At 44.4% G+C, this 25,527-nt stretch overlaps 1 protein-coding gene across 20 annotated transcripts in view; it reads left to right on the forward strand.

Moving 5' to 3' along the window:
- Window positions 1–6,986: 6,986 nt before the first annotated feature.
- MAP2 (microtubule associated protein 2) overlaps window positions 6,987–25,527 on the forward strand; it is a 388,240-nt gene continuing 369,699 nt past the window's right edge. For all 20 annotated transcript variants that reach the window (XM_059727110.1, XM_019492133.2, XM_059727117.1 and 17 more), the window contains exon 1: window positions 6,987–7,066. The gene's annotated coding sequence lies outside the window, so the exon portion shown is untranslated. The remainder of the gene's footprint in view (window positions 7,067–25,527) is intronic.

Here is a 25,527-nt window from a genome sequence, read left to right on the forward strand (position 1 = left end):
CATGTCTTTTATTATTTATTTTAGTTTTTGCAACTTTTCTAATCAAATTAACTAGCAGCTGCTTTTTACTAGACTACTCTATTCATTTTACTAATACTTTGACATTTTATGTTAAATGATATATTTTTTAGGAAACTAAATGCTTTTTTCCGCATGTTGAAGCCAGGTATCTCTGTGTCCCCAACCAATAACCCTAAGAACTGACAGAAAAATGGCAAGACTTAATTCATCAGTAGCTTCCTATTATAGCTCTATATCAAAAGAAAAACAGTACTGGTAACTTCTCCTTAAAACAGCATCTCCAAATCACTATGTGAAATGGTTGTACTTCTAAACGGGATGTAAACAAAATAATTTGTACTCTGTAAGCACAGCAAAACCTTGTTGTATCTGAGTCCTCAGATCTTGCAGAGATCCAAAATAGTCAGTGTGTCAAGTACTTTCTAGACTTTCATCTTCTATGAGTTCAAAAACTATGTTTTATTACGCATAAATCCAACTCTACTTCCTGCCAGTAAGAGATTGCCTTCTGATTTTTTGTCCAAATTTTCCTAGTAAGACCAGGCAACTTAATATATCTAAAAAAAAAAAATGTCAGTAGTGTTTCCTGTCTGATTGCATACAGTATCAGTATCTTAACTGAACATTTCATTTGTGTTCGGTATTACATTCAGTGACCACACAATCTTTCCCAAGTAATAATGGGGCATTCACCACTTTCAGGTCATTCATACTGATACTGGATAAAAACTAGAATATCTATTTATAATAATCTTCCAGCAGGAAGGTCTCCTGAACTTGAGGTATAACGAGCTAAGAAGTATTTTAAGTCTATACAATATTTAAGGTGGTTTGGTTGTTTTAAGTGAGAAATGTCGGGGCTGGCGTGGTGTGGTGTGGACACTAAGGTGCATGGTTGACAGCTTAGAGGTTGCAAATTTGAGGCCATAGCAGAAGCACTCATGGTGCACCCATGCCTGATCCCAACGATTCTATAAATTCTGCTAAATACTTTGTTGCAAGGGCATGAAAAAGAAAGGGACGGGAACTGTAAATGAAATGCTAACAGCCAAGATTCACCTCCTGCCTGTGTGCTGTTACTGAAAATGGCATGGCTGAGACAGTATTGCATCTGTGCTGAGTGTATTGATTTCTCCATGATAAATGCATATTGCACATACGGTAGTCTGAATATCTTTCCTTTATATTGCCCCCTTGTCCTCTAGGAATAATACACTCTGTTGCACATGGACACATTTAATTGATAATGCTATTCCTATGGACAGGCCAACTGTAGTATTTAAAAGAGTACATTTCAACTCAAGTGAGTTACAGCAGTTTCTCTTTGATCACAACAGCCCTTTATCAATGGCTAAATTCTGATTAGCCCTTGTGTGAATGCATAGCAATAGTGAAGAAAAATAATTCCTTCCACTTTGTCTAGCCTGTAAAGGCAGTGGCAATGCATAGGGGATGCACGTGCACCTCCTGAGAGCACTGGTGCACCCCCTCACAGCAGCGTTCACTGCTTAGGCGGTGGGCGAGGGGGACAGGCAGGAGCGCTGGTGCTCCCCCTTAGAGTGCCAGCTGGAGAGTGGGGGTGCCAGGAGAAGTGCCATTGGCCCTTCTGGGTGTGCTGCTGGCATTTCTGGGCAGCGTTACCTTCTAGAGCCAGCTTATAGGGAATACTGATTCTGGGTTGGTGCACGCAACCGGCCAAGGGGGGAATCCCCCCACAACCTAGTCATCACAATCAGCCACGTGGGGAACCTCCCTGTCCCTGACTGGCTGCTGGGGGGGACAAGTGCCCCCCGCTGAGTCAGGTGGCACCAGTCACTCATGTGTAAAGGGGTAAGGCACCATTAGAGTCCTATGCTCAAGGACTATTCCTTCACTCCTCCCCAAGGACACGTTACACCTCAAAGAGAGTACTTTGAGGAGAATGTTTGTAGGTTAGTCTAAACTGCAGAGATTAAACTGAGAAGCAACTGGAAGCACATTCACTTTTGCTTCAGGAAATGCAGCTCAAACCAGAAGTCAGGAGGTGCTACAGCATGGCTTTCTGGCACGTACACATCATGAGCTGTGTGTTCAGTTCCTCTTCCTGCTGCCCCTGAGGTCTCTGGGATTTGCCATCCACAATCACACCAGCAGGAATTTGCAGGGTTGCTCATCACTTCCTCTTCCTGCTTCCAGGTACCTCTGGGACTTGTAGTCAGCAGTAAGTTTTTAGCAGGGCAGGACAGGGCAGCCCTGTACTCGGGAAAAGGGAAATTTAACCCCACTTCCTGGCCCCGGACTCATAGCAAGAGGGCAGTCCTTGCCTCTTCCCTCTCCCTCCCACCTCTCCCTCTAACTCTTCTCTGCTGGAGCAGACAGCCCAGCCCAGGACTGGAAAGCATGCTGGGGGACTGTGATTTAACTTGAACCAGGAAGGGGTCTGGAACAGAAGTTTCATGAACTGGTTTGACCCAGATCAGTTAAGTCTGATACTACATGCAACAAGGTTTATCTTAAATCAGTTTCGGTCAATTTGAAACTGGGTTATGTGCACTGAGCTTCTGTTCTGTTACAGTTTTAAACCAGTTTCTTATTACTTAAACTGGTTTATATGTAACTTCTGTCCCTAGCTTGGAAGGAAAAAATATCTCTTATAAGCAGACATGTCCCTGTAGCACACTCCCCACCTAGTGTACTAGCTACCCCAAGATTAACTTGATGCTTCAGCCTGTCAGTACAGTCCCTTCTTTGGCAGGCAGTTGATTTGTACATGGAATACTCGAGGCATTGGTAGAAAGGGTTTTACTGAATGTCCAATGAGGAGAAACTGGGGCTGGTGGGGGGGGGGTCCGACTGTAATCCTGATCCAAAACACTTGGATAATTATCACTCCAAAGATCTATACTGATTAATAGATACGTGACAATGGGACAGCTTTGTATCTTCAAAGTACTTTATTGACATAAACTAGTTACTTCTCAAAATAAACGTGAAAGGGAGGAAAGGAAGGATTATCACATCCATTTTACAGTAGGGAAATTGAAGTTGAGATTAGGCCAGGGGTGGGCAAAACATGGCAGGCGGGCCAGATTCAGCCTGCCAGGCCATTCTATCCAGGCCACGGGCCCCTCCAAAAACAATTATTACCAAACTGTGGCTGCCCCTCTGAAAGCCAGTGGGAGGTGGGCTTTCAGAGGTTGCATGCCATCAAACCAGAAAGGCTCTGTGCTTCTACTGCCGTGGAGCTCTTGGCAATGGCATGCAACTGGACAGCTGGTAAGTGCGGGGGGGAGCTCCTGCCTGCAGGTACGGCGGGGGGGGGGGGGCGGATGTGTGTAGGTGGGTATGGGGTTTTTAGGTGGGTGTGGCCCCCCCACCAGATGCCCCCCCATGGCACACAGCCTCTGCCACCAGCAGCAGCAGCAGGCGGGTCCTCAGGATGCTGATGGCCCATGGCAGGCAGAGCCCCACAATGGCATGTGGCTCCAGCTGAATCCCAGGAGCTTCACAGGGCATCATGGAGCCCATGCATGCTGGTGCATCCCTTCAAACCAGGCCAAGCTGGCTCATGCCAGCACATGGGGCTCCTGGCACTGCAGGTGGGAGCTGCACACCATCAGGCTGGGTTGGGACAGCTCTGTGCTTCCATCTGGGGCTTCCAGCACTCCAGCAGAGAGCCACACATGAAGACATGGAGCCAGCCCAGCCTGATGGCGCATGACTGCCCGTGGCTCCTGGTCTGTGTGTCATTGGGCAAGGCAGGCTCTGTGCCTCCATGTGCAGCTCCCCGCTGGAGTGCTAGAAGCCCCACATGGAGGTATGGACCTGGCCTGGCCCAGCCTGATGGCATGCAGCTCCTACCTGCAGTGCCAGGAGCCCCACATGCTGGCAAGGAGCCAGTCCAGTCTGATTTCAAGGTGCATGCCAGTGAGTCAGGCTGGGTGGGCTCCATGCCACCCTGTACAGCTTCTGGCATTCAGCACGAGCAACACGCTGCTGGAGGGCTCTGCCTGCTGTGGGCCATGAACACCTTAAGGGCCTGCTGCTGCTGCCATCAGGGTGGGGGGGCATGGGAGGGCCCCCCCCACACCTCCCATCCCTCACAAACCCCACAACCACATGCACACACATCTACACCCCTTCACAACCCCCCACACCCATGCCTCCATCCCCACTCCACCACACCACACAATATACAAGAGTAAGACTTTATTTTGAACTATTATGCAATCACCTCTGTATACACTATGCAAACACACATAAATCAAGTCAAAATATTTTTTGAAATAAAATTAAAATGTTATAGTAGATTTTTGATTTTTAGTATATGATTTGGTTTTTTTTTCTGGTTCCAAGATGGCAAATCCCCCCCCTCCCAAAAGGGGACGAGGGGAGGGACTTCCAGTGGCAAAGGTCGGGGTAGGGGTGGGACTTCCAGTTCCAAGATGGCAATCAGGAGGCAGGGTACCTTTCAAGGGGCGGAGCTACTACCCTTGCAGCCCTCAATAGCTCACCAAAAGTCTTGAAGCGGCCCTCCAGCTGAAATAATTGCCCACCCCTGGATTAGGCCCGCGATTTCAAATGTGGCCACTCAGGTCCTTGATCTGATACAATTTATGGTCAACTTCTGAAAATTTTAATGACTTAACTGGGGCAGTGAGAATTAGTGGGGTATTTTTTTTCCAAATTCTAAAATCTTGTCCAAGGTCATATGGTAAATAAGGGGCAAAATGATAGGAGAATCAAGGGCTTTTCATGCTCCAGGTCACAGACACAGGCAATATGTGACTTTGGAGTGCCAAAGAAAAGTGGAGGAACTGTGATCTTTACTGAGCCAAAGTACAGCACCTATGCACAAAGACTTTCTGTGGGTGATTACATGTATGATAAAGACATATTGCAGAACTGCTTCAAAGACTGTGACAGAGTTCCTGTCTGTTCATTTTTAACAAGCCTATCGCACTAACTTGCCTTGGAAATGGAAAAGGAAATATATTCATATTCTAATTTTTCATGGACCATGTATTTCCAACAATAGGCATTTAAAAGAAATGATGTTAAATATAGTGGGACAATTTAAAAATGTGTAAGTGTATACAATCTCATTTCAAGGGCCAAATCAGTTCCAGTTTCTCTTGAGCAAATCCTGAGTCCAGTTCCAAAATTCGACTGAGCAGAGAGCTCAATCATTGAAGTCTGTGGGTCTGTACCACTGAGCAAGTTTCTTCTGTCCCAGACCCAGTGGTTTGGGGCTTTAGATACTTCCCAAATCCATGGCAGGCACCCTCCATGCAATCCCCAGGTCCAGAGACCTTGGGGTTCAGATGCCCCCTAGTCTTGCTTGCTCATAACCAAAAGGCCGAGGAGCAAACCAGAAGGAAAGGGGGAAAGTCGTCCCCCATTACCACAAAACTGGTCAGTTGAGTTTCCCATTCTGAGTTTTCCTCAGTTTTCCCATTCTGAGGAAACTCATAAGTGTCAGCCTGCCTGGACTGCAAGGGGTGGGCCTCACCCTGGGAAAACCACCTTTGTGATCATTATGTCTCCCTGCCAGGTAGATCTCAGCCAAAAGACCAAGTTGATTAGCCACTACTGTCATTCCCTACCTCAAAAAATTAACTGCTTGAGGCAAGCCTGTCCAAGTCATATCCAGGGCAGGGGCACATACTGCCCATTAGGGGTTAATTTGCAGTCTCAAGTCCAACTGCTTCTCCCCCCACCACTAAGGTTTGTGCAGCTGCTGACTCTCTAGATTCTCCTTGCCTCTTTCCCTGCTTGCTTCTGCTACTGGGGGGATTAAGTGGTGTATTTTGTGGGAGCCATGGAGTCCCATGTGGTGCCCATGCAGCCCACAGCTCAGGCAGGTGCAGTCCCCAGCCTCTACAAAGTGGGCTAGCCCTGGTTTGAGGGATGAATTTGGCCTTATGTCAGTTATTTGTACAATGTTTAGAGACATTAACTGACATCCTGAGAGGGACAGAGGAGGAAAGCTCAGCGCTGGGAAAAGTAGTGAAAGCTGGCGAGGTAGCGTTCATTACACCTTTTATTTCTTTCGTCCAGCCAAAATTCAGAAAATCATTCTCCAGCAGACCTGTCCGCGCTGGCCCAGCTGTAGGATAGCACAAAAACATTCATTATGTGCTCAGCACTGCTGTTTTTGACCATGCTTATTCCTTGCTCTTCTCTCCCCGAAGTATCCTTCTCCTTAGAGAGAGGAAAGGGGAGCTGTCACAAAGATGAGATTTGTGTCCCTAAAACATCCAAATGATGTCAAGTTCCCAGGATTCATTTCCACAGTCCTTGGGATGTCTAATGACGATCATGCCCACCATACCTGGCTCTTCCCGGAACAGATGCCAGGAAGGGGCTAGGGCGAGCCCTTGAGAGAGAGAGAATGACAGCAGCATGCGCTGTCGTAACAAGCTCAGGCAGCACAAAGTCTCATGATGTTCAGTTTTGCTTTTTAGGGACAGGGTTGGACAGAAAGGAGGATATGAGGCCCCCCCACACCCACCTTTGAAACCTGGTGCCTGCACCTGAGCTCCCAAATCCATGGGTAGGTGCCTGGGCAGCCTGGTTCTCTGGGCAGGGAGGACAAGTGACCTTGACAGAGCTAAGGGCAAACTGATGAGACGGGCCAAGAGGGGCCACAGCAGTTTTTTTCTAAACTGGAGGCGCCCCGGGGGCAAGGCCAGCTCTCCCCTTCGTCCCCCCGGCGCACAGGGAGCAGAGCAGTCCAGGGAGACCGAAATCGCGGGGCTGTGTCGGGCGGGGCACGTGCGGCACCTGGAGCGGATCTCGTGCGCGGGGCGAGCTGGCCGGCAGCCGGGGCAGCGGCCGCCCGGCACACGCTCACCGGCGGCTGCGGGGCTCCCACGCGCGGGCGGCGGCGGCGGCGACACTGCGGTAGCGGCGGGGCGGGGCGGGGCGGGGCGGGCGGGAGGGAAGGGGGCGGGTCTCGGGGGCTTGCACAGGCTGCGGGCGGCGGGCGGGAGCTGCACAGCGGCTGCAGCGGTCTGCGCAGCAGCGTCTCCGTCCCGGGGCCGGCGGCTGCCTCCGCGCTCAGGTAAGGGGCCCCGGCGCCGTCCCCCACAGCGCTGCCGCCCGCCCCGCGCACCGGCTCCCGCTCCCATCCCGCCCCGCCCCGCCCGGACGGGCTTCCCGGGCAGCGCGGCTGTGGGGCGCCGAGAACCGCAGCATCGCGGGGCGGGGGGCACCGCACCGCACCGCACCGCACCGGTGTCTGCGGAAAGGCTTAGGGACACCCCGCCAGTGCGTGGGTGTGCGCGTGTGACACTCAACCTGTGTGCGGGGGCATTGAAGCCGTGTGTGTGTGTGTGTGTGTGTGTGTGTGACACTGAACGTGTGTGTGGTACATCGAAGCCGTGTGTGTTGGTGTGTCATACTGAATGTGTGTGTGGGACATTGAAGGCATGTGTGTCTGCATGAGTGTGTGACAATGTGCATGTGACACAAGTCGTGTGTGTGTGTGTTTGTGCCACACTATGTGTGTGTGTGACAGTGAAGCCATGAGTGTATGTAGCACTGAATGTGTGTGTGATACTGCAGCCTTGTGCGTGGCTGTGTGTGTGACACTGAACATGTTTGTGTGTGTCACACTGAAGCCGTGTGTGTGTGTGTGTGTGTGTGTGCACACGTGTGTGTGTGGTTGTGTGTGTGATACTGAACCCACAGGTGTGTGGTTGTGTGTGTGTGTGGGTTTCATGGCCATTTCCCTGCATTTCCAGCAGCGGGGTTGCTGGGTGTGTGGAGAAGACGATGACGACAAGAAGACGGGAACAATAAAACAGACCTAAATCATAATTATCCTCAGAAAAGAAAGCCCGAGAACGTGGGCCAAAATGCCCTGGCAGGAGTTGCCAGCCGCTCTAGAGGCCAAAGGCTTTATTTGAAATCCCCCCTGGAAGGGGCTTTCTTGGCTGCTCCTCGGGCCCCGCCCCACCTGCTTCTTTTGTTTAAGGATGGAAATTTCAAGAAATCAGGGAGGGGAAGAGGGGAAATTGGGTTCAGGCTGATCCCTCTGCCTGCAGTCGCCAGGGTGTTCTGGCTGGTATTTCACCACTGTGGGTTTGAAGCCTTTGGTCAAAGGAAAAATTAAGCCTGGTCAAAAGGCAAACCCAGTGGGAAGGTTGCAGCCTGCAGTCTGCTGTGCACATCTTTGCCGCTGCGTTGTCTGGAGGGAAATAGGAAGAGCCCTCCTCAAGTCACATCTGGGTTTATCTCTACTACGAACAGGCTACTTTTGTCAGCTGCTTTTAGGATTTTGAGCATCTTTGGACTATCAGAGATGTAAACCCCTTGAAAGACTGTCATTCCTCCTTGTTCCCTTGGGCTCCTGTAAAAAATCTCTAAAGTGGGACAGAGAGCCTGATTCAAGTGAGGGGGTTATGAGGCTTGTCAGCACCTTTCATTTTCATTCAAGACAAATTCTCTGTACTGAGATGACCAGCTGTGGCAAGGAAACGACTGCAAACAGGGCTTCCATCCGCAGTGAGGCGGTGGAGAACAAAGCCTTTTTATTTCAGAGAGAATTATGCAAAATGTGGCGTACTTGAGCTGCGGCAGGTACAAGCCCTCATCAGTTGCAGTTCTCTGGTGCCCTGATATTATGCTGAATATGATCTACCAAATAAAGACTGCTGTACTCAATTTGTTGCGTATATATTTGAGATCCTAATTCTGAGCTCCTCTTTGAAATAAGGTGTGCTTTATGAAACAGGACTTTGAGAAAGAGGGGTGTGTGGGTTGGTGGCAGGGACTGTGGTTGTAAGGGTCTTTCCCTGCATTTAAAATCCCAACACAATTTCTCTTCTTCCCCAGCAGGAATTTTCATTTTTCCTTCAAATAAAGATCTCATCTGCATTGCTGGTGGGTTTTTTTTATTTAGTTTTTCATATTTCTTTCTGTATGGTAGAGAATATTTAAATACAAGGTTCATAAATGTATGCATGCCATTCAGATTTTCTCCCTCTCCATTTGAGTTATTTATTTTCTCTCTTATCCTGTTTCACAATCTGTCACATCCTTGTGGTCATGTAAATGAATTTTCCTCCACCCCTTTCTCAAGAAATCATTTACTTGACATTTCTGTATAGCACCTGCACTGCTCACCTTTCAGAAAATGTGGCCTTGTTTTCAGAAGGGTATTTTCATGCTAGATTGAGTATATTTATTTTTTCTTCCTTTTTCTTTTTGTTCCTCTGTTTTCTCCATGTAACAACAACGACAAAAAAATCTGCTTCATGCACCTGTGCTGGTTTAGACTTGTAGTTATGTCTAGACTACAGATCTCAGAGCCAGCACTCCCAGGAGGAGACTCAGCTGTAGGACTTATTTGTATTCTGTAGCTGCTCTCTGCTCCCTCCCTAACAGATGACGTGATCACAGCATCTCAGCACTTGCGAGGAAAGTAGAAAAATGTGCTGAGCGAGCAGTACCTAGTGAAACTGGCTATGTCCTTACTCCGTAGGTCGCTGAGAGGTACTTCACAAACAAAAAGAGAGCAGGCATCCTTCCTGCATAGGATACGCACTAGCAACATACACGCATGGCATGACTGAGCTAGCACAGAGACAGCCAGCCAAGTTTGTAGTGGAACTAGTATTTTTATCATTAGATGAGCATTTAAGTGAATTTGCTTTAAAAGTGGATTATTTAAAACAGAACTTGGCACACCATCAAAATTCCTTCCTTATGATTATGGCTTATTTCACCTGTTTGTGAAACACTGCAATTGTGCTTAGTTCTCTACAAGACCCAGATTAGGCCAGTACCTGTCTCCAGAAGTTGAGGCCACAATCTTGTTAAGGCTTACATATGTACTCAGGTTTATATGTTGAGTAGCCCTGCAAGGTTCAATGAGACCATTCACAGTGCATATAAATTAAGCATATACATCTTTATATGAACAGGCCCTAGAAAGATAGGTGAGGTAAGCAATGGAATGGTGTTAGCTTAAGTCACTGGGCCAATATCTTCTCTTGATAGATATTGGGCCAGGGATAGGGTGGACAGGGCATATATAGTCTGTGCAGTTTGCAACCCGTTGAGTTCATGTTGTGGATTGCCTCGGTGTGTCCATTAAAAACAAAATAACTATGATTCTGGAGCAAGTGCACATATATAGTAGTTGCTTTTTCATAAAGAATTTTACCATACTTATCTACTGCTAAAGTACAGCATGTTATGCTAGGCTTGTAATAGAGTTTATTAATGTTACATAAACTCATTGATACTCTAGGTTTTAAAGGCTCTGATATATTATGCCAGTATGCACATGGTAATACTCCTTAATATATTCTGATGTTATAACAGGAGTCCTCATTTAAAGGCTCCTTAGGTAGTGTGCCTGGCTCCTGCTGCAGTCTGCAGTCAAGGATAATCTTATCAGCAAGAGATTTTTGGAACCATACTTTTTTCTTTCAGTATGTGTCACCTTGCTCTGAGGAGGAATTAATGTCTGCCAAACACAGTGCACCTAGATTCACTATAAAAACAACATCTAGGCACAATAAAATTGAGATGGATCTGGAGCCAACAGTCCTGATTCCCCCCTTACTTTCCAATGGTGTAATCAGGAGTAACTTCATGAAAATCTCTGAATTTACACAGGTATAAAAATGGATGTGGGTGAGATCTGAATCAGATGCACTGGAGTTAAAACTGATTTGTATTGAAAGTGCATGGAACTGTGATATACCCCACTCACTTTTATGGGTAGTATTTCATACGTAGTGTCAGAAACAGGTTTGTTTTCCTTTAGAGGAAACACAAGCACCAGGAAAGCAACACACAAGAACTACATGACCATGTATTTCACAATGCAATCTACTTGTGGTGTTATAATCTGTAAAAGTTCAAAAGCTACTGACAAAAATGTGTGCACACATGGAGTGTCCCACAAGTCTGAAATCTGATTTGCTGTGTATTCATGAGATTAACAAAAGTGAATTAGAAATGGATTTTAAAAAAGGAATGCCCTGACATTAGTACATAGGTTTTATAAATACACAGCCTGATCCCAAAGCCTTCAAGATCAATGGGAGTCTTTCTTTGCTGTTGGTCATCCAGGTCCTGATCCTGCTAGGAGCAGCAAACAGGTAGATCCTTGTACCTGCACAAATGCCTGTTACCTTCATTTGGGTTTCATCAAGAGGCAGCAGGGTTCTGTCGTCAGGAGATTTATTGTCGTCTCAAGGCCATAGTTAGCAAGTAGCCAGGGACCCTTGTCTTTAAATGCGAATGAATGAGCAATAGGCAGAAGTTTGAGACAAAAACTAATATGCGGGGCCCAGATCCTACAAATAATTAAGTCAAGTCAACTCAAAGGTCTACCTGAACCTAACAACTCATTACAGCTAGTTGATTAAGACACACCAATTTTCCTAGTCTAGAATACAGCAGGGAATCAAGTGGCTAGCATCAGATCCTGTTGCTTTTGACTGCCCAGCCTGAGAGACCAGGCACCCATTAACAGCTGGGTTAACTGGGGGTGGCTTTTGATGCAAGTCTAGTGCAGGGCTTCAGTTCACACCCCCAGAATCATAGCAAGATGTGTTAATCACTTTTGTCACCTGCTGCAGATAATTAAAGCATCTGAGTAACTTTGCTGGTATGCTTCTCTAAAGCCAATAAGGTTTTAAAACTGAATAAAATTATGCATGTGCTTATCTGTGTAGGATTTGACCTGTGTGACTAGGATCCCAGTTCAGTCCGGCATTTAAGCACTTGCTTAATTCCTGTTAAATATGTTAAAGTGAAGCATGCTTAAAATTAAGCATGTTCTTAAGTGGTTTGTTGAATAAGAAAGGGTTGCTGTATTAGGGTGCAGCACTCCAGGGGCTCAATCTTGACAGGTACTAGAAAATCCCGAGGAGCTAGGGACTATTCTTGGGTGCTGAGCAGCTGTAACTCCCACCGAAGTTGATGAGAGTTGAAGATGCCTTAACTTAGCACCTTGAAGGATATGGTCAAGATCAGTTAGGGTTTTTTAATGTCTTACTTTGTGCAGATGATCTGTAGTGCACTGAGATGCTAACAAAAACCAGCATGTGTTTGATTTCCATAGGCTGGAGCAGATTTAGAATGGTTGTGTTGTGAATAGGGGCGGTTTCCCAAGCCATCTGCTTCAGCAGAGGAAAAAAAGCTTTTCTGGGTGTTGGGGGAAGGGTAGATTTAATCACAGGTTATGCTATGAAACTGTGGGACAGTGTTTTAGAATGAGATGCAATGTGACATTTGTAATTGCTTTTTAGATAGCGTAAGAAAGGACTCATGTAGCCATGGTGTTAATTTGGATTGTTCTTGCCACATGGGTTCACTGTACTAGCTGTTAAGAAGATTTGAGATCTTTATTAACCCATTTTTCTTAAACACTAATTGTTTGCTGCTTTGTTAAGGAGGCAAGATGAGCTAATATTGTTGCTCTATATAGGTTTTACACTCTTTAACATTTTTCCCCACAGAGATCCTCAGAATGAAGCCAATCTATCGTCTTTTGTTTGTTTGGGGGTGTGTGAAAATAACTATTTTTAATAATCCATAATGATAACAGGTCAGGAAGCTACAGTACCTATGCATGTATTTAATACATTGCTTATTTGTTTGTACACCCATTTACAAGACTGTGTTGTCCAAAGGTGAGGTCCAGCTAACCTCAGTTACGCAAAAAATATTTATCAGGTTTAGCAAACTGCTTCGTTTCTGTTTAGTGAGGAGTGTTGTGCTGTGCGAGACACATTGGTGCTGATCTTCATTGCAAAATGCAGCTTTTCTTTTTAACTATGATTTCGATGCATTATAAGTAGAATGTTTCTGGGCTGTAGTAGGCATTATGCTTGTTTTTAAAGCAAATGCTGTCAAATGTTCAAAATGCATAGAGTGGGGTCAGATATTCAGCTAGTTTAGAATAGTATAACCACATCAACTTTAGTGGGGCTTTACTGATTTCCACCAACTGGGAGTCTGTCGAATACCTATTTTAGATTTGTTGAAAGTACAGGCTGTTTTCCACTTCAGTAATGCTATTAGTTTATACCTGTAAATTTATATGTGATGAGTTTGTGGATAGAACTCAGCTCATGTGTCAAGTCCTGTTTCTGCTACTCTTGCAAGTTTGCCCACTGGAGTACTCATGTGAGTAAAGCAACCGGTATTTGTTAGTCCTGCATTTAGGATTTGATTTAAGTAATCTTAGTACCATTCCATCTCCTTGAAGCTAGTGGAGGTTGAGTGCTCTTAAGATCAGGGAAGAGTAGTTTGCCAAACCCCCTTAAAAAAGCTAGGAGAAATCTCAGAGGTTCAGCTATACTAACAGTAATGGTAATTGAACATGGTAGCTAGCTTTCAGTGTACTTAGTCTACAAAAACCTGGTGTTCTGATTGGGATAATTGTTGTTCTCTCTGCAAAGGGAGAATATTTCAGTGTTTCCATTTCTGTTTGTGTAAAGATTTAAAATACTTTTATAATAGTCTACATCCCTCTTATGCTCAGAATAATATGGGCAGACATTTTTATTTAAATAATCCATCTGAAAACTTAATAACTTTATTTTGTGTGACTATTACACCTGAATTAACAGCATTTAAAAAAATCTTTCAAAAATCTAGTCAGCTAACTCAGTTACATTTCATTATAAGAGCTATTGATTAAATAAACCCTACAGTTGCTATTCATTTTCTGCAGTGAATGATAGCAGCTGATGTCTGGTTCAGACCTCAAGAGATGTACGTTCTGTTTTGGGGCATATCTACCTTATTCACGAAACTTGGAGACAGGGAACTGGCCCATTTCTTTGTGGTGCAATTGTAGGCAGATTTCTGACTGAGATTATGCAAGATGTGTGAAAAATGGAGATTTTAGTCTGGGAATTTAAAACTGTGTTGGCATAACTGTGCTCCCATAGAACTGAAGCCTATGAAATCTTAGTAGAATACTTGTGTTAATGCTAGAGGCTTCTGGAAATCCCAGCCTTAGAAGAAATTTGGTACTGAGATTTACAGTAGAAATCCCTGTGGATCTCTTAAAAGAGGCTCTCTGCATGTGGCTTCTGACCCAGAAGCCACAGTTTTGCTTGAATTGATGCAAGCATTTGTTCACAAGCTGACTGACTTTCTGCACAACTCATTCACCAAGTTTAGCTGTGCAGGAAAGAATCAGAATGAATTCATGATGAACTGGGCCTGGCTCTCTACTTTATTCTTTATTCTCTACAGAAGTTGCATATAATGTACGTTATTGTAAACCAGAGGGCAGCAACGTTTTTAGGCAGAGTGCTAAAAACACCTGCAACCTCAACTTGTAAGATGTGGGCATGCTAGGGGTGGATGGCCAGGTCTTTGTTGTAACAGTGTATCCCCAGCCCCTTCCCTGCCATCTGCCCTGAGGTACACCTGCACCTGCTGCTGCTGCTAAGCCCAGCTGGGGCTCCACAGAGCCTGGTGCAGTTTCTTACAGTCTCCTGGCTACCTACCACAGCTGGCCCAGGCTCTAGGCAGGCCCCTGCTGCCCACCATGGAGCCTGGGCTGCTCGCAGCTGGTGGTGGGGAGGCTGCAAGTAGCTGCATTGGGGTCCATGGAGCTCTGGCCTGACTCATTGCCGACGGCAGGTGCATGTGCTCCTTGGAGTGGACAATGGGCAAGGAGCTGGCTCTGTGCTGCCATAACAAGGATCAGGCCTCTCGTGGCTCCCCACCCTCTGCCCCGAGGCACATGTGCCAAGCAAAATGTCTTCATGTGTCATGCTCTGGCATGCTTGCTGTGGGTTGCCACGCCCTGCTATAGACCACACAAATGACACCAGGCTTCAATTTGAAGTAACTGACTAAATGAGATGATAGGCCACAGCTTGGCGTTTGAGAACTGTTTTCTAGTAGAGCAGATGCCAAACAAAAACCTGAGATCTATAGACTCTTGAACCTTGGGGAGTTTCAGTTTGTTGTGAATTTTGAGGTTTGCTTCCTCTCCCATATGAATTGAACCCAAATCCCTTGAGTTTAGGGAGGTATAAGATCTAGAGCTAAACTTTGATTTGGGCCTCTTGTCTATGTCTAAAGCAATTTTTCCTAGTGAGATCTGTTCTGTACTGGATACAGTATCATTCTTGGGCTACTATACTCCAGCAGTATCCACCCATCAGTCTGTCTTAGTGGCCAGCAGGCACAGCCAGGAAAATACTGAAACTGTGACTAGGGAGGCCACTGACACATCCCCAGAATACAGGACACCCCCTTGGTGAGGGGTGGGATCACCTACCCCCTCAGCTAATCAGCAGTGAAGGGCGGTGCTGTTGCCTCCTTGCCCAGTCAGCGGCGAGGGGTGGGACAATCGGACCCCTTTGCCAATCAGGAGCAAAGGGCAGAGCCACCACAAAAAGCCTACCTCTGTCCCTCCCTCTCTGGCTGGGTTGGAACCCTGCTTCTTAAGGCTGTGCACTGCCCTACCTCTAGGCACAGCCAATAAAAGCGGACAAATGTCACAAGGACAAATGATTGACATGTATTTCCACCAGTGGACTAAAACACAGGTCTCTTTGCAGTCTGTTCCTCATTTAGAAATTGACAGGAGACACAGGGTTTAAAAACAGGACGGTCTGGTATAAAACAGGACCAATGGCCACCTTAACCCTGAGAGAGTTCAGCTAGCTTCTAATAGCTGTGTTTATGATACGGTACTCCAAGTTGCATCACTGACATGAACCTGCTCACAGGCTCCCAAGGGAAGACGGATCTGCCGGAGAGAGACAGAATCAGAGTTACAACCTCTGTAAGCCCTAAGCTGGGGTGGGTAATTATTTTGGCTGGGAGGCCACTTATGAAGTTTTGGTGAAGCATCGAGGGCCATGAGGATAGCCCTGCACCTTGACAGGTGCCCTGCCCCCTGATTGCTATCTTGTGACCAGAAGTCACACCCACAGGCCACATTTTGCCCACCCATATCCTAAGCCCAGCCGTTTAATAGCTGCTGCCATGTGAGCAGGTCAAATGGACAGGGTCCACAATAATATGTATCACTGCAGCATGGTGAAACCTCTATAAAATGAGCTAATAACCATGATGGAACAACAGTGGCTTCATCCAGGTAAACATTTCAAATTGTATCTTGTGTCTTTTTTCTTCCACTTATACCCTAATGAAGTTTGCACTGGGGCTTGGCATACATTTTACAGGTGGCCTAGAGTCCAGTGTTTCTCAGCCCATGGTACGTGTACCCCTGAGGGTATGCGAGACAAAGGCAGGTGGTACGCAGGTGCTGCATTTTGTTCTTTGCTTGCTCGGGCTGGAAGTTCCAGTTGCCGCCCCTCCCACTGTGTCCGGTACGCCAGGACTTTCACTCCCCAATGTCAGTGTGCCAGGGGATAGGGAGGGAGGCCCCACACAGGTTGGTTTGCCCCAGAAAAAGTGGGACTCGGCTCATGGCAGTGAAACCAGAAGTGCCACGGTGGGACTTTCGGTTTCACTTTTGCTGCATGAATCGGCACGGGTACGTAAGGTACCAAAGGTTGAGAACCACTGGCCTAGACTGCTTTTTCTTGTTGCTGTTTCAGTGTGGGAACTGAGCACTCACATTTGTAGAATATCTGTATTCTCCAAGAGTTAATCATTTGCATACTTGCCTTCAGGCATGCTGTAGAATATATTTAAGACAAGCCTAGCTTTTACTTCATTGTATATATAGCACTGGGTCACATTCTCCTGCAGAAAAAAACCCAACCCTATGAGATTGGTCAAAAGGTGAGTTGCAGTAAATTGCTAGCAGAGGGGAAAGGATGCAGGATTTGCCCCCCATTGGAATGGGCAAGAGGTTCAGTTCCCCAAAGCCACAGAGTATGAGGGACTCATCAGAGACCAGAACTATCTTTGTGAAGAGCGTGAGGCCTCCTAGTCTTCTGCAGCCTCCCACAATCTCAACTCAATAGGCACATGATGGGAGTACTACAAAAAATGTGTGTCAGTAGGTATGTGTCTTTTGCAGGGGTACGAAGAATGTAGTAAAAATCAGGAAGAACATTCCTCTTGATATGAAAAGAACAAAATAAAGTGATGCAGCCACCGGCCTTTACATGAGTGAAGGGAGATCTCCACATGGAGGATCTGATTCTTGCTTGCATTAACACTAAGCTTTAACACCACTGTAGCTTCTTCTGATTTACAATGATGTGTGTATATGAGAGGAGAATCAAGCACATACAGTCTTCTTCATGAGCAGATGCAGATGGATGATCTGGACCATTGATGAATGCACCAAGAAGTCACTTTCAAGAGTACAAAAATGGCTAGTGTGTATTCAGTTTACTATAATCTCTCTTTTTCTCCAGTAATATTAATTAATATCCTTTGAAGAAAATTGTCCTCAGGATAGTGAGGGAGAAATTCATAAGTCAAGAGGAAAGAAACCATAGATTTGTTTGCTTAGGATGATCAAAAAATACATACTTTGTAGAGCACCAAAGGGAAAGTTGGCTGAAATCCCTAAGAGAGCAGTTCCAAAAAAAAAAATCTAAGCATGAAAAAATTAATAACATTCATTCTGAAGAGCCAAATGGTAGTGTAGTAAATAAAGAGCTTTCATTGAATGGTGTTCTGCAGAGCTAAGCTTTCCGAGCTATAGAGAGTCTGTTGTTTTTTCCCAACAAGGCTTCCCAAAATATTGAATGCATGCATTTCAGAATACCCAGTTCTATCTGGTAAAGTCATATTATAAATTTTTGCCTTTGAGTTAGAATAAAAGATGTTTTTGTAATATGACAAATTAATATCTATAATTATATGTTCCATATACTTTGCCAAAATTAGCAGTGGTGATTTATGGATGGTACTTATAATAGTCATTTAGATAAATGATTAAAATTGTATGTTAATAGTGCTGTTTACCATGCTGTCAATAATTAGAACATGTGATTTAATAGTATTTTTAAAAATCTTTTTAAAAGAAAAAATTGTGATTTGTTGGGAAGTGCTTTTGGAAATGCACACATACCAATAATAAAATGTAGTAATTCAGATATAACTCCAGCCAGCTGAAACTCCTAAAGATTATTTATCCCAGTTTTGGTACTGACATCTTTTTTTAAATTTTTTTGTCTTTGGGAAAATCAGTTAACTTCTCTGCCCCAACATCCCCACCTGTGATAAATGGTGATTTGTAAAACTTCACAAGGGTTCAGTTAATCAGTATTTGTGAAGAACTTAGACATTAGAAATGCACACGTGTACTGTATTGCATGCTTGGTATTGACTTATCCGTTGCTTGGACAATCTTGTGTTTCTGTGTGGAATTTTGGGATTCACAGTGGGTGTAAATTTATTTCAGTGACCTGGCAATGATTTAAACTCACTGAGAGTCTGCCTCATTATGTGCACTTATTTTTGCACAGCAACTGGCTAAGTTAGATGGTCAATAAATCCTTCTGTGTAAACCATTGTCTTGCATCCTCCACACTTAACTCAAAATTGGATTTTCTTTCAGGTGAGTAGTTATTTATTCACATAACACCAAATGTTCAACCTAAGATAGCAGGAAATGGTAGTGATCGTGCTTTCTATTTCTTGCTTGAAAATGAAGTGCAGTCTCTATGAAGGTCCCTTTATCTGCTTCAGGGTATGAAAACTGTGAGCATGTGGTCAAACAACATATCTTCTGAAAGAAATGGCCACAACTAAAGCCTGTGGAAGTCAGTGGAAAATCTTTCATTAACTAGACTTGCCTTTATCTACAGTTGGAACATAACTGTTTTTTGGATAAAGAACTGTCCAAATACAGGGGTTGAAATGGATGTCTCACCAAAACTGGTTGCTAGCACTGTCATGACCAGTCTAGACTTTCTCCTCAAATATCTCATCCTTCCCAAGATTCTGAAGTACTGATTAAAAATAATGGTTTCTTCAGCTGCGGTGAAAATGCCAAATGACGAGACCAAATTCTCAAATTGCTGAGTCCCCTTGGAATAATGCAGGTGCTAGTTCATGTTCCTATTTTAAAAGTTGCAGATGTGAAGTGAAACATGAAAGCTTTTTATGGAATTGTCTTTTTTTGGGTTGAGAAAGGGGGTGAACTTATGGTAACCATAGAGGGAGCCTGGGTTATGGTTACAGAAGGCCACTGTGGTTAGAAGGGAGTATTGAGTTGTTCTTACAGAAGCAACAAAACTGCATGGGTCCATTCCTTCTCTCACAACCAGTGCTACGAAAGTGGAGCACTAATATTAATGAAGTTGAACTCATATAACTCTGAAATAAGAAGGGAACAAGGCCTGATACAAATGGATGGGGAGTGGAGGTACATCTAAAGTGGGCTAGCAGCAGAATCATCCTTCTGGCCCAGATAGTGTTAAGTTCACATGCTATGGAAGCCAGAGCAGCCTTGATTGTGGGACTGAGGTATGCTACATGCCCCATGTAGAGTATTGTCATGGTACAATCTCCATGAGTTTGACAGGGGCTGACATGAGCAGTTAATTCCTGGTTCCACTCTTGACTCATGATGTGTCCTGGTACATAGAACACTGGATTGGAGGCAGTAGTGCCTAGTGCAGTGACTCTCAACCCAGGTGCCGTGGCACCCTGGAGTGCCTTGAGATCTTTTTGAAAGTGCTGTATAGTGCCACACAATATTGGGTGTAAAAACATTATTCACAAGATAAACCCAGAGATTTCAAATAGAAATTGGTAGTACCAATTTCATCTGTTGTAATCATTCTGATTTCTTAGCACCAGAATAATTGCTCTGTTTTCTGTAGTCAATAAGAAAGTGAAAACTAAGAACTTGTATTTTCTGAGGGGTGCCTGAAATCTGATGAGGGGTGTCCGGTGCCTGATGTGCCTTCAGTCTAATAAGGTTGAGAACCACTGGCCTCTTATGTGGAGCACTGGACCGGAACTTGGGAGAGTTGGATTCCATTCCCAGCCCCGGCTCTGACCTGCTGCATGACCATGGGCACAAGGGGCATTTTTACACGTGCTCCAGGACATGGCGCTGGGTGCTTTAATTAGCAAGCCGTGCTAATTAAAAGCTCCTGCATGTCATGTGTATCAGCGTCCCTGTGCAGAAAAAAGTGGCAGGGCGCTCTGAACTAAAGCTCATTGAACGTGTTTTGTTTCAAAGCGCCTCACTGCCATTATTAAGCGCAGGTACCTTGATACTCATGACGTGGAAGGCTGCTGGAGCACATCAGTTTCTGTGCTCCAGCAGGCTTGATAGATCGAGTGTGCTCTGATGCACTGGATTTCCAGTGCGTCGGAGCAGGCTCTCTGCATGTGTATAGGAGCCCATGATGTCTCATCTCTTTGTGGCTCAGTCTTTTTTCCTGTAATGATACTGTTTGGCTATAAAACCCATTGAGAAATAAAGATGAAAGGTGCTGGAAAGAGCCAGATGTTACTATATTTTTCTAATTACTCCCCTTAAAAACTCCTGAGGAAATAAGTCTATAGAGTACTTGTCATTTTTAGAGGTTGGACTGTGCTGTTAAACCTTGTTTTCATGCTCATTTTGGCCTGTATTTTATAGAATGTATTTTGAGGGTGTGATTTGACCCCAGGCAGTAGAAACAGCAATGCCAGTTTCTGCTATTTATTATGAAGAACAATTTCATGATAGACCAATAAGGAGCTTTAAAACTAAATTTCTCTTCCTTTTTATATTTGGGTTATTGGTACAAAAGGAAGAAATACAAGGAGAAGAAATACAATTTCCATGTTTTTCCTGCTATTGAGTCCATGTGCTGTTGTTGTTGTGTTTTTTGTTTTTTTTAATACACATGTGTTTCTTTGGGCTAACCCTGATTCCATACGCAGTAGGTAGTCATCAGAATCTTTGTTGCCCCAATTTTCCATATTTACTGGTTTCAGAGGTGCTGAGGTGAGTTATGCATTTTTAATTTAAATGCCTTTCTCTGTGTGGTTCATTTTATCCATTTACCTAGCCGTGGGGCTCAGTAGTATATATATGGGTTTGAAATCAGGAGCTTGTGATTATTAGTGATTCTTTTTTAAGAGGTTGAAAATAGTGAATTTAGTTGACCAGTGCTAAGTTTCTATCTGTTACGTGATGTGTCCCAAGTTAACTTGTTTTGTCTCAGACAGCCGCTTGAGTCAGTAGTATTTTATCATCCTGTGCTTGTTCACAAAATCAGTCAGATGGGGATCTCAGTTTCAGGATTGTTGTTTTGATGTAGGAGTTGTCCAATTAGCTTTATAATGATTTAGACTAATAAAAAGGGAAACCATCTGGGCTGGGGGTGGGGAACAGTTCTCCCCATGGGGTCAAATTGCATGTTAAGTTTTAAAAGAAGATTACTGCAGGATGGGATTACTTTATAAGAACAACAGCCTCAATTTCAGTAACCAGTGCTAACCTTGCAGAGGCCCTCAGGCTTAAGGGCACATTGTGATCACCAGCTGAGGCAGGAAGAATTGTTCTCTTATGATGTATTACTACAGAATTTGCATTAAGGGTCAAAGGGGTATGTGCTGTTGTTCTGAGTGAAGCATCTGACATTGCCCACAGACACCAGACGGATGGACCATTGATTGGTTTTGATGTGGCTGTGCTTCATTTCAGGGCTTTGTGTACTTTCTCTGAATTTATGGGTGAATTTAGACAGTTGGCCAACAAAAACAATGACCTACCTGGCACTTTCCAAGAACCATACCCTTTTGCAGCTCCTACTGAATCCTAGCCAGCCAGGAGAGTTGTAGATTACAAGTTCTACATATATTCTGTGATCCTGGCTGCTTAGAGGGGAGAGAAGGCATAGGAAGGAAGAACAGAAGATTGGTTTTAACCCAGTCAGGATCACTGCCCTGATAACAGATGTGTTTGGTGTGCTGCATTTGGGATGTGAATTACATCTCTGAGCTGGAATAAGTTCTGTGCAAACCAGTGAAGAAGGGAAGTGAGAAATTTGAGGGTTAAAATTGAGCAAGGACTTTTAGTGTCAAGAATCTTGGCCAGAGAATAGAGCCAGCCTGTGGTGAAACCAGGCCATGGCAAGGAAAATGTCATTATGAGGAATTATGGAATGGAATTACAAGCAAGTTTAGAGGGTGGGAATGATGAGCCTTTTTGCTGCACTTCCAATGAGACTTAAATAGCATTAGCATAGACTTCTGGAATTGGAATCCATCACTGTTTGATTTAGTTCGGATTTGCAGTACAAGTGTTTTATACTAGGAATTAAGCAAAGTATTTATTCCTTTTGAGGTTTGCCAGTGACTTCCCAAAGTTTTTACAACCTTCATATGCCTAACTACATGTTTAACAGAAGTACAATTGTAGCAAACCTACCTGAATGCTAAAGAGTTTATTACCATTCTCTAGTGAGTTACAGTTCTAAAGTTTCTTTAGTTAAGCAAGAATAATGCCCTCTTTCAAGTTTGTATAATTTTGTTTCTAATGTCTCTCTGTGTTTTCATATGAGAGGTAAAATAGAGCCTCCCATTACAGAGAGAGTGAAATTTCTTCTGCAGTATAGGTTATTACAAAATCAGCAAGAGCCATGTTGCCTACTCTACTGTGTGTGATATAATAAATGATTTGTCAGACTCCTGGAAAAGGCAAGAGAATCTTCCACACAGTCATCCTTTCCCTCCTGGTACTTGACAGATAACAAACCAATGCACATGGCATATAGTTACTTATCTATGCTTTCTTTTGAGATTTACAAATTTAAATATAGTCTGTTCCTATATCCACTCCAGCAAACTCAGTGGCTTTCTCAGTTTTCTGGCTCTGGGGAAGAGTCAAGTTTCCTCCAAGGGGCAGGTAAGCTCTGCATACAACTGAAAGGCAGTAGAGGAGGTCTTACCCACAGAATATCTTTTCATCTGAAAACTGGCTGTGAGCATGTATGTTTGATCATCAACTGGTATATTTATTTTCGGAGTTGACTCAACAGTGGGAGTAGAATTTGCATCTCCAGGATTCCTAGGCACTGCTTGAGATAAAGGAGCAGCTGTCTCCCGTTCTTTAAACCAATCACAAGATAAACTTAATCTCTTTTGGGTTTTCATCTACCACTTAAGTTTGTCTTTCCAATTGTATGTGTATATTGCTTTGCTCTAAAGCAGTGTCTCAAATATATGGTCTGCAGGCTGGATACAGCCTCTGAAGCCCCATGATCTGGCCTGTGGGTCTTGGACCAACCATATGTGCCAGATAGTCATAGAAAGTAGGACTAGAAGGGGCCTCCATACGTTATCTAATCCAACCCCTGCTTGAGGCAGGATCACCTCTCTCCAAACCTTCCCAGTCTGGTGCACAAGTTGGCTCTGTGCCAAGGGCCCTGCATATAGCACAGGGGGTTGATCTGGAGCTCGTGCTGCATGCTGGCTTCAGGCTAGTATGCAGGGTGCTGCAAGCAATGCATGGCCTGGGTTAGCCCCTAGTGCCGTGCACAGTGTGTGCAGCCAGTCCAGTCCCATGTGCATCACATACTGGCCTCGCTACAGGGCTCACTCTGAATGTGGCATCAGGTACTGGCAGGAGGTCGGTGCAGCATATGGCACCCCACTGGACCCTCTGTGCTGTGTGCGATGCTCTCCATGCTGGGTCCAGCCCACATACCACGTGCAGTGCAAGCCCTGGAACCAGGGCAGCACATGCTGCTGGCTGCATGTGGGCCTGGACCAGCCACACATGCTGCATGGGGCTGGCATGGGGCCCTGTGTGCTGGCTCTGGTGTGTGATCCTGATTTGGTCTGCAGACCCACCCAGTAACTGTCATCTGGCCAGTGGTGCCAGGTGATTTTAACCCCTCTGCTCTAGTGCATTTAGCTGCAGCCAGGACATGATTTGCAGTGAGCTACCCTTCTCCTAAGTTAGTAAATAAGTCATGCCCCATGTATGTTGTTGCTAAAGAGTTGAACAGATCTTTGAGTATGTTTAAAGTTTGCAACAGGAGTCATTCCAAGAAGAAACTTTATTTAAAATAAACTTTAGCATGTGCAAATAATCAAACTAGCAAGCAAGTGGAAGCACAAGTATAAAAGTCCCAAGCCTTAGGTCACTTCTTAATGTTTCTCAGAAACATTGTGCTTATTTCCACTTGGATCTATTTTATGTTTGAACTTGAAAACCCCTACAAAAGAGAGGTTTTAAAAATTATAATGCTGACTTCTAAATGCTGTAGGTTGAGGCTAATTTAAATCATGTTGCATTTAAGCCTCTGTTTTTTTTTCCCCCAGTGTTTTTCAGGTTATAGTCACTAATTTTAAATTTAAAACACAACTTTCTGAAAAACCCTATGTAAATAAGTCCATCATTAAATCACATTATTACCCCTAAATAATTAATTAACCTCCCTCTCCACAGAATGATAATCCTGTGATACTCTCTCCTCAGATCTCCCTTTGGACTGATGAACTGCTCCCCTGCTGAGCAGCTGGTGTGGGCTATAAAAACAGGGCAGCTGTATAGCATACCAGAGAACACTGGCTAGTAGTCTAAGCATAGGTATGGCAATGAGGGACTCCTGTGTCATTCTCTTGCTTGACACTTGGCAACATGGGAGAGTCCTGAGGGCTAGATGCTGTCTAAACCATACCCAGGGGCCTTTTGTTCCCTGCCAAGCTTTACCCAAAGCTTAAGGTCAAGCTTTACCCAAATAATACTTTTAATGTATATGTATAACTAAGCCTTTTAACAGTGTTCCTAAGAACAGACCACAAATAATACAGCTCTGCACAACTTATGGGAGTACCCTGAGATTTGCAGTGCTTGTATAAATTAAATCTTTTTAGCAAGTAGATCTTTCAGTTTCTTCTGTGGAGGAGCCATAAAGCCTCTGTTCCTCATAAACCTACTCTCTCACTTTATCTAATGGTGGGAGAACTGGGCCATAATACTGTATGGCTCTTTATCTGCCTCATCATACAGCAGATTCCATCTAAGATCCACAAGATGAATCACCACATAGGCACACTGCTCTCATGCATGCATATAAGACTTGATATTCTCAGTTGGATTTATAGAGAGAGAATATATGGATAAGTATATCCAAATGTAAATCAGTAATGCTGATTTATGACTGAAAGCAAAATAACTGATGCTTCAGGTCCCACACTAACCTCTAAATCAGTGGTCTGGGGGGTCTGCAGACTATGTCTAAGCGGTTTGTGAAAGATGACTATGATCAATCAAAAAATGTGAATCCTCACCCTTACATTTCAAAGGAGTCCACACCTTCAAAATTTCCAAAGGGGTCTACACTTCCATTTGCAACTTTTTAGAAGTCTGCAAATGAAAAAAATATTGAAAACCACTGCTCTAAATCATTAGAGGCAAAAAGTGTCATCTTGGATACCTCATAGGTACTTAAAATTGAGACAATGGGTTTATATGTTTTTAGGATCCCAGGATAAAGGGCTTTGTTCCAGAAGAAACCTGAGGTGTGGTTTTAGCTTAGGTGGTAGGATCCAGTTGAACAAACTGTATGTTCTTCTTTAAGTGTGTTAAATGCTTGTTACCTTCCTCGAGGAAAGAAACCCAAACAAGTTGACAGCATCTTT

This window comes from Alligator mississippiensis, chromosome 4 (genome assembly GCF_030867095.1).
Source record: "Alligator mississippiensis isolate rAllMis1 chromosome 4, rAllMis1, whole genome shotgun sequence".
Classification (NCBI taxonomy): domain Eukaryota; kingdom Metazoa; phylum Chordata; order Crocodylia; family Alligatoridae; genus Alligator; species Alligator mississippiensis.